The sequence below is a fragment of the Otolemur garnettii genome, unplaced genomic scaffold, assembly GCF_000181295.1.
Source record: "Otolemur garnettii isolate 467f Iridium unplaced genomic scaffold, OtoGar3 scaffold00096, whole genome shotgun sequence".
Lineage (NCBI taxonomy): Eukaryota > Metazoa > Chordata > Mammalia > Primates > Galagidae > Otolemur > Otolemur garnettii.
The window spans coordinates 2,647,039-2,654,111 of NW_003852491.1; positions in this window are offsets into that span (position 1 = coordinate 2,647,039).

Genomic DNA, 7,073 nt, shown 5'->3' on the forward strand with positions numbered 1-7,073 from the left:
ATTGCATTCAGATATTTAAATACAATATTTAAATTTATATAATATTTAAACTACAACCTGAGCCTCGGTGCCTGTAGCTCAGCAGCTAGGGTGACAGCCATACACACTGCGGCTGGTGGGTCCAAACCAAGCCTGGGCCAACAATGACAACAACAACAACAAAAAAAAAAATAACCAGGCATTGTGGCAGGCTCCTATAGTCCCAGCTACTTGGGAGGCTGAGGCAAGAGAATTGCACAAGCTCAAGAGTTTCAGGTTGCTGTGAGCTATGATGCCACAGCACTCCACCAAGGGTGATAAGATGAGACTCTCTCTCAAAAAAAAAGAGTTCCTGCATTCACATGTATCCACTTGCTGTTTACATCAAGGGATGTTCTTAAGCCCAGCATTGGCAAAACAAAAAACGCATATGCTACTATGAGTAAAATATATTCTATACTTTAGATATAGAATATAGATATATAAATATGAGTTTATATTTATAAAAAAATAGATATGTAAACATGAGTATTAGTCATTGGTCATGTGTATGGACTCCATGGAAGAATCTAAGTTATAATTTATTTGTCATTCATTCTATGATTATTTATTGAGCACCCATGCACCCACTATATGCCAGGCACTGTTCTGGGCATTAGGAATATATCAGGTGAACTATGCAAACAAATATCCCTGTGCTTCTGGAACTCAATCAGAAGAACTCAATTGGTAGCCAGAGAAGCTGGGTCTTGGGGGTGGGGGGGAGAATAATAGGAGAAAAAGCTCAGGAGAAAATTGCTAAACTGAAATGGGATTAATCAAGTAAAAACTGGAAATGAGAATAGCCTAAGCTGAGTTGGACTGGGTCTCTTGGAGAAAGATTTTTCTAGGAAGGGATAGCTAGGGTAATAGAATGGTCATCCTAGAAGTTCTACCTGAATTGCTGGCTGGGATCTTGTGTCTCCTGACAGGACCAGATAGTCAGTAGCAAAAGGAGAACCATGGGGAAGGGCTCTAGGCAAAGGCTAGGCAAGGAACTTCAGATCTGTAGACAGAGCAGAACACAGAAAGGAACATTTGGGGTAGGTAGTCCGATTCCAAGAGACCAAGCAGTTTTTTTTCACAGGTTGTCCAACACAGTGCTGTGGGGAGCAAGCCCTGGGCAGCTGACCTCTGTCAAATTGTCGGGCAGGGAGGGAGTGAGCCTCAGTGTGGGCAGAAAGCTGGGCTGTCCTCCCCGAGCTGAAGGAGCAGTTTCCAGAGCCTGAGGGAGGAGTAAATTCCATCCCAGGCAAGGCATTAAAGACAGAGACTCAGGCCAGGCACGGATGAAGGGAAATGACTTCAGAACTAGGGCATAAAGCAAAAAGTTGGTTGGAGGAGCCCAGTTATAAGCCCAGATTCTTAGTCAAATTTGAAAATATGGCCAGAGAGACTGAGCTCCCAAACCTTGAAACCCTTCTGGATTAAAAACAGAATCCATCCAATTCATAGGAGCCATGAGGCCTGTGCTTTAGAGGAAGCAGGGAGAGGGGACAGGAAGAGGGCAGGGCCATCTCTCCGCCCCACCCGCTGAGGAAGGAAGGACTGAGGTTGTGCCTGTTGCTTTCTTCTTTGCCAGCAGGAACCCAGTCTAGTGCCTTCACGATTGCCATGACACCGATGGTTCCAAGGAGTCCTTTTTCTTTAATTAACCAAGGGGTTTACTCCAAAACTCAGAGAATGTTTTCCTTAGGACTGCTGGTTGAGAGGTTATTTGGACTTGAACAAAAGGAGGCGGCGTGCAGGTTCTGTGTGGGCAACGAGGCCTTTGTTCACTTGGGTGTGAGTGGGCTGAGTTCAGAAGGGAAGTCGGCACATGGGGTAGGTGGGTAGGAATATAAGGGTGGGGGTTGGTGTGCACCTTCCTTTCTGGGCAGTACTGGTACACTGGGTTCTGTTGGATGGGCTTTTGCATGTGGCTCTGTTTTGTGGGTCCCTGGGCTCAGCCCTGTCACTGTTTAGGACAGGCATACAGTCCTAACCTGTCTTAATCTTCTGCTTGGCATGGTTTCTTTCAGCTGGTCTCCCCCATCCACCACTCATCCTTCGTTCACCCTCTTATTATAGCCAGTACTCCACACTCTGTTCCCTCTGTCAGACTTGGGGCTTGACACAGTCAACTCCCCCCCCACCCCCATTAGTAGCAGCATTACAATTGGGGGGGATTTAAAACTCTGAAACACTGATACTGACACTATGGTGAATTTGACTTTCAAATCCTCTTATCTCTGCACCACGTACTTCATAATCGAAGTCCAAGGGTAAGTATCTAATTGCTCAGGTTCACAGCCCTCTCCTGGATCTTCCTGGGCTTCCCTAGTGAGAGTTGAGAAAGAGACGAGTGGCTTAAATTGCCCTTTGGTCCGACCAGTCAGGGAAAACTGGTGCTCATAAGAAAAGAGTCGATTCTACATCATTGCTGTTATAATAAATGTTCTAGTAGCAACGTTTTTTAAAGGTGGGAAGAAACAGGTAAAATTAATTTTAATATTACATTTTATTTAACCCAATATTTCTCAAAGATCATGTTAGGCCATGCACAGTGGCTCACACCTGTCCTAGTACTTTGGGAGGCCCAGGTGGGAGGATCCCTTATGCTTAGGAGTTCCAGGCCCCATCTCTACAAAAAATAGAAAAATTAGCCAGGCATTTTGGCAGGCACCTATAATCCCAGCTACTCAGGAGGCTGAGACAGGATTGCTTTAGGCCAGGAGTTTAAGGTTGCTGTGAGCTAGGCTGAGTCCATGGCAGTCTAGCCTGGGTGACAGAGCAAGACTCTGTCTCTAAACAAACAAACAAACAAATAATCAGTCGTGTCAGCATGTAATGAATGTACACATTTTTCAGTGAGATATGTTACTTCTTGTTGTTGTTCTAAGTCTTTGACATCCAGGGTGCATTTTACACTTACCACATTGTTCAAATTTGGATACCAAATTGTCACTGGAAACTTGATCTCTATGTATATTTACAGTTGAAAAAAAATTGAATTGTATACCCAAGTTGCTCCTGAGATATTTAAACATTTTCCAATTACTGAACCGAGTCAAAAACAAACAAACAAACAAAAACCACTTTAATATTCACTTCCACAGTGACAAAACTAGTTCATCTTTACTGGAAAAATGGTTTGACATTGAAACAAAAGCATATAGGTTTCAAAAATACTTCTGTCCAAGTGTGTCAGTTCACTGACGATTATGTCAACTAGGTGTTGACATAGGATGAGAAGGTTGTTGTATACGATGAAAAGGAACCCTAAAGTTTATCAATACCAACTACACAGTCTTCACATTTTTCTTGTAGGTTTTGTAGATAAATTACACAATGCTGGTGATTACTATTAAAAGTATTTTCCATATTGATTCATGTTAGAAAGTCTGTAAATCTGCTTGATGCTCATAGCTCAGTGGTTAGGGTGCTGGCCACATACACCTGGGCTGGCGGGTTTGAACCCGGCCCAGGCCTGCTTAAACAACAATGACAACTACAACAAAAAATATATAGCCAGGCATTGTGGCGGGCACCTGGAGTCCCAGCTACCAGGGCAGCTAAGGCAAGAGAATTGCTTTGAGCCCAAGAGTTTGAGGTTGCTATGAGCTATGATGCCACCCACAGCACTTTACCGAGGGCAATAAAGTGAGACTCTGTCTCAAAAAAAAAAAAAAAAAAAGAAAAGAAAAGGTTTGATTTCAGTATAACTCATACCTTTCCTAGCTAGGTCACAGGCAAGTTTTTCTTTCCTTAGAGCTTCAAATTTATCTCATTTTATATACACTGTGATATTAGTGAGAAAAAATAAATCACACTGCCAAGGTGCCTGTGGCTCAAGGACTAGGGTGCTGACCCCATATACCGGAGGTGGCAGGTTCAAACCTGGCCCCAGTCAAAAAATTACATTTTGGCAACTCCTGTGGCTCAGTGGATAGGGTGCCGGCCCCATATACTGAGGGTGGCAGGTTCAAACCCAGCCCCAGCCAAACTCAACAAAAAGATAGCTGGGTGTTATGTTGGGCGTCTGTAGTCCCAGCTACTCAGGAGGCCGAGGCAAGAGAATCACCTAAGCCCAGGAACTGTGAGCTGTGACACCATAGCACTCTACCGAGGGCGATAAAGTAAGACTCTGTCTCTACAAAAAAAAAAAAAAAAAATTGGCAAGCATTGCCTTCAGTTCAACAAAATGTTGAATTGGCATTGACAATACAGTAAATCTTTGTAAAACTCTCCTATAACTCAACTGATAAACATTGGCAAAGACCCAGGATGATCACATTCGTTGCCTTCTATTACTTTCAAAAGTTGCATACACTGGTGATGATTCATCGCATTTGTATGTACACAGTGAACAATTTTAACAACTGTATTCATGACACTTTCCACAGAGTCTGCTTCTGAAAGCAGCATAAATATTTGCAATATTTATCATAGGGTGGAATGAAGCAATAAGAGAAACATCAGTCTCTTGTTTTGAAGATCCAGTAAATCCTGATTTTTTTTGACCAAACATAGCTCGAGCACCATCTGGCATGATGAAAACTAATTTTTTCATATCTAACTGAAATTTTTTTGTCAGATGTATGGAAAAGATATTTTTTTAAGACAAAGTCTCAAGCTATGGCCCTGGGTAGAGTCCCGTAGCATCGCAGCTCACAGCAACCTCAAACTCTTGGGCTTAAGTGATTCTCTTTCCTCAGCCTCCCAAGTAGCTGGGACTACAGGCACCCACCACAAAGCCCGGCTATTTTTTTTTGTTGTAGTTGTCATCATTGTTTAGCAGGTCAGGGCTGGGTTCGAACCCGCCAGCCCCGGTGTATGTGGCTGGCGCTCTAGCTGCTGAGCTACAGGCGCCACCCCAAACTGAAACTCTAAATGCATTAAACAGTGACTCCTCATTTCCTGCTTCCCTCTGCTCTTGACAAGCACCATCTACTTGCTGTTATGAATTTGACTACTCTAGGAATTTCATATAGGGGAGATCATACAGTAGGTACCTTTTGTGACAGGCTTATTTTAGTTAGTGTAATGTCTTCAAGGTTCATCCATGTTGTAACATATCATAATTTCCTTTCTGGTTACAGCTGCATAATATCCCGTTGTCAGAACATCCCACGTTTTGTTTATCCTTTCATCTGTCAATGACCATGTGGGTTATTTTCCCCTTTTGGCTATTGTGAATAATCCTGTGAACTTGGGTGCACCAATAATCTGGTTGAGTCTCTACTTGCACTTCTTTGGGGTATCTACCGAGAAATGCAATTGCTAGCTCGTATGCTATTTCTGTTTCATCTTCTGAGGGATTGCCATCCCACTTTCCACACTAACGGTGCCATTTTATATTCCCACGAGCAATGCATAGAGTAGAAGTGTTTGAATTTGTCTACCGTCCTCACCAACACTTGACCAGTGATGTTGAGCGTCTTCTTGCAGACTTCATGAGCTCTTTTATGAATGTTGAGAAATTTGCTGAAGTTGTCTCATAAATTTCCACTTTATCCTAAAATTTTCTTTCATAAACACCCACCTTTTTTGTTTTGCTCTGCCACAGCAAAGCGCAATCATCATCAATCATGAAATCTGCAGCATATAGTCTTTTAGTCTCTTGGGTTTTGTTCCTTTGTTTTAATTGACAAGTAAAATTGTATATATTTATGGGGTACAATGGATGTTTTCAGACATGTAGACACTGTAGAATGGTTAGATTAAGCCACTGAACGCATATGTTATCTCACATACTTAATGTTTTGGTGTGGCGAGAGCACTTAAAATTCATTCTCTTAGCAAATTTCAAATATAAAGTATGTTATGGTCAAATATACTATGCGTTGTGCAATAGAGCTCTTGAACGTAGTCTCCTAACTGAAGACTTGTGACATTTGACCAGTCCCCTCAGCATCCAATCTCTTTTCATTTACTATTCTTGTCGTGGCAGTAGCTTCTGCATCCCCACTGGAGTCTGCATCAGTTGTCTGCCTTTATTTTATTATAAATTTAAAATTCTGTTCATACCTAGAAAAATGAGTAGCTTATAATTAAAATATGTTTTAATTTAATTAAAACTACAATGCAAAGATGTCATGCAACCCACACTGTCGGCATAAAATACTCAAATAAACACATTACAATGTTATATCCACGGACAGAAAAGAATCCTTCAAATTGGATTAGCTGACATTGATTACATGGGTGATATGCCTGCACGCAATCCTGGATAACATGCACAGCCTGGCATGTGCACTGACGATACTATATAATAATATTTTACGCAATGTACTTCTGAGAGTAAAACGCAGGCCTCCCAAAATAAAGTTGAATTTAGCAGAAAAATATCTTATACTGCTTCATTTTTGAAATTTTCAAAATTAGATTAAAGCTGAACATTTAGTTCCCCTTTCACAATGATCTGCTATTCTAGTGCCACATGTGCCTAGTGGCTATCCTGTACTAGACAGTAGACTTGTGACAATATGAAAGCACAACAATTGCCCGAGCAATTCCACCGCTGAGTTTCTCCCCTAAAGGAACTGCACAGGGGCACACAAGATATGTAGGAAGATGCTTCCTGCAACGTTCTTTACAATAGCCACGGACCAGAACAACCCACAAATCCATCAACTGCGTGTGGCAAAAACATTGTGGTCTATCTAGTCCGAGGAATTTTATGCCACAGTTTAAAATAGATTCACAGGTTTCGGCGCCTGTGGCTCAAAAGGATGGGGCGCTGGTCCCATATGCCAGAGGTGGTGGGTTCAAACCCTACAAATAAATAAATAAATAAAATATTTTTTTAAAAATAATAAAATAAAATAGATTCACAGTTAAATCTCCAGTACATATTACTGGGTGAGAAAGGAAAGAAGTTGGACAATCTGATGTCATTTTTAAAAAATATGTATGTTTACAATTGATGATAGATGTAAAGACACCAGAGACTGTCTCCCTCTGTGGCGGGAGAGAGGGAACGTAGATTAACCTGGGTTTATTAAGAATGTATGTATGGGCTCGGCGCCTATAGCTCAACCAGCTAAGGCACCAGCCACGTACACCTAAGGTGG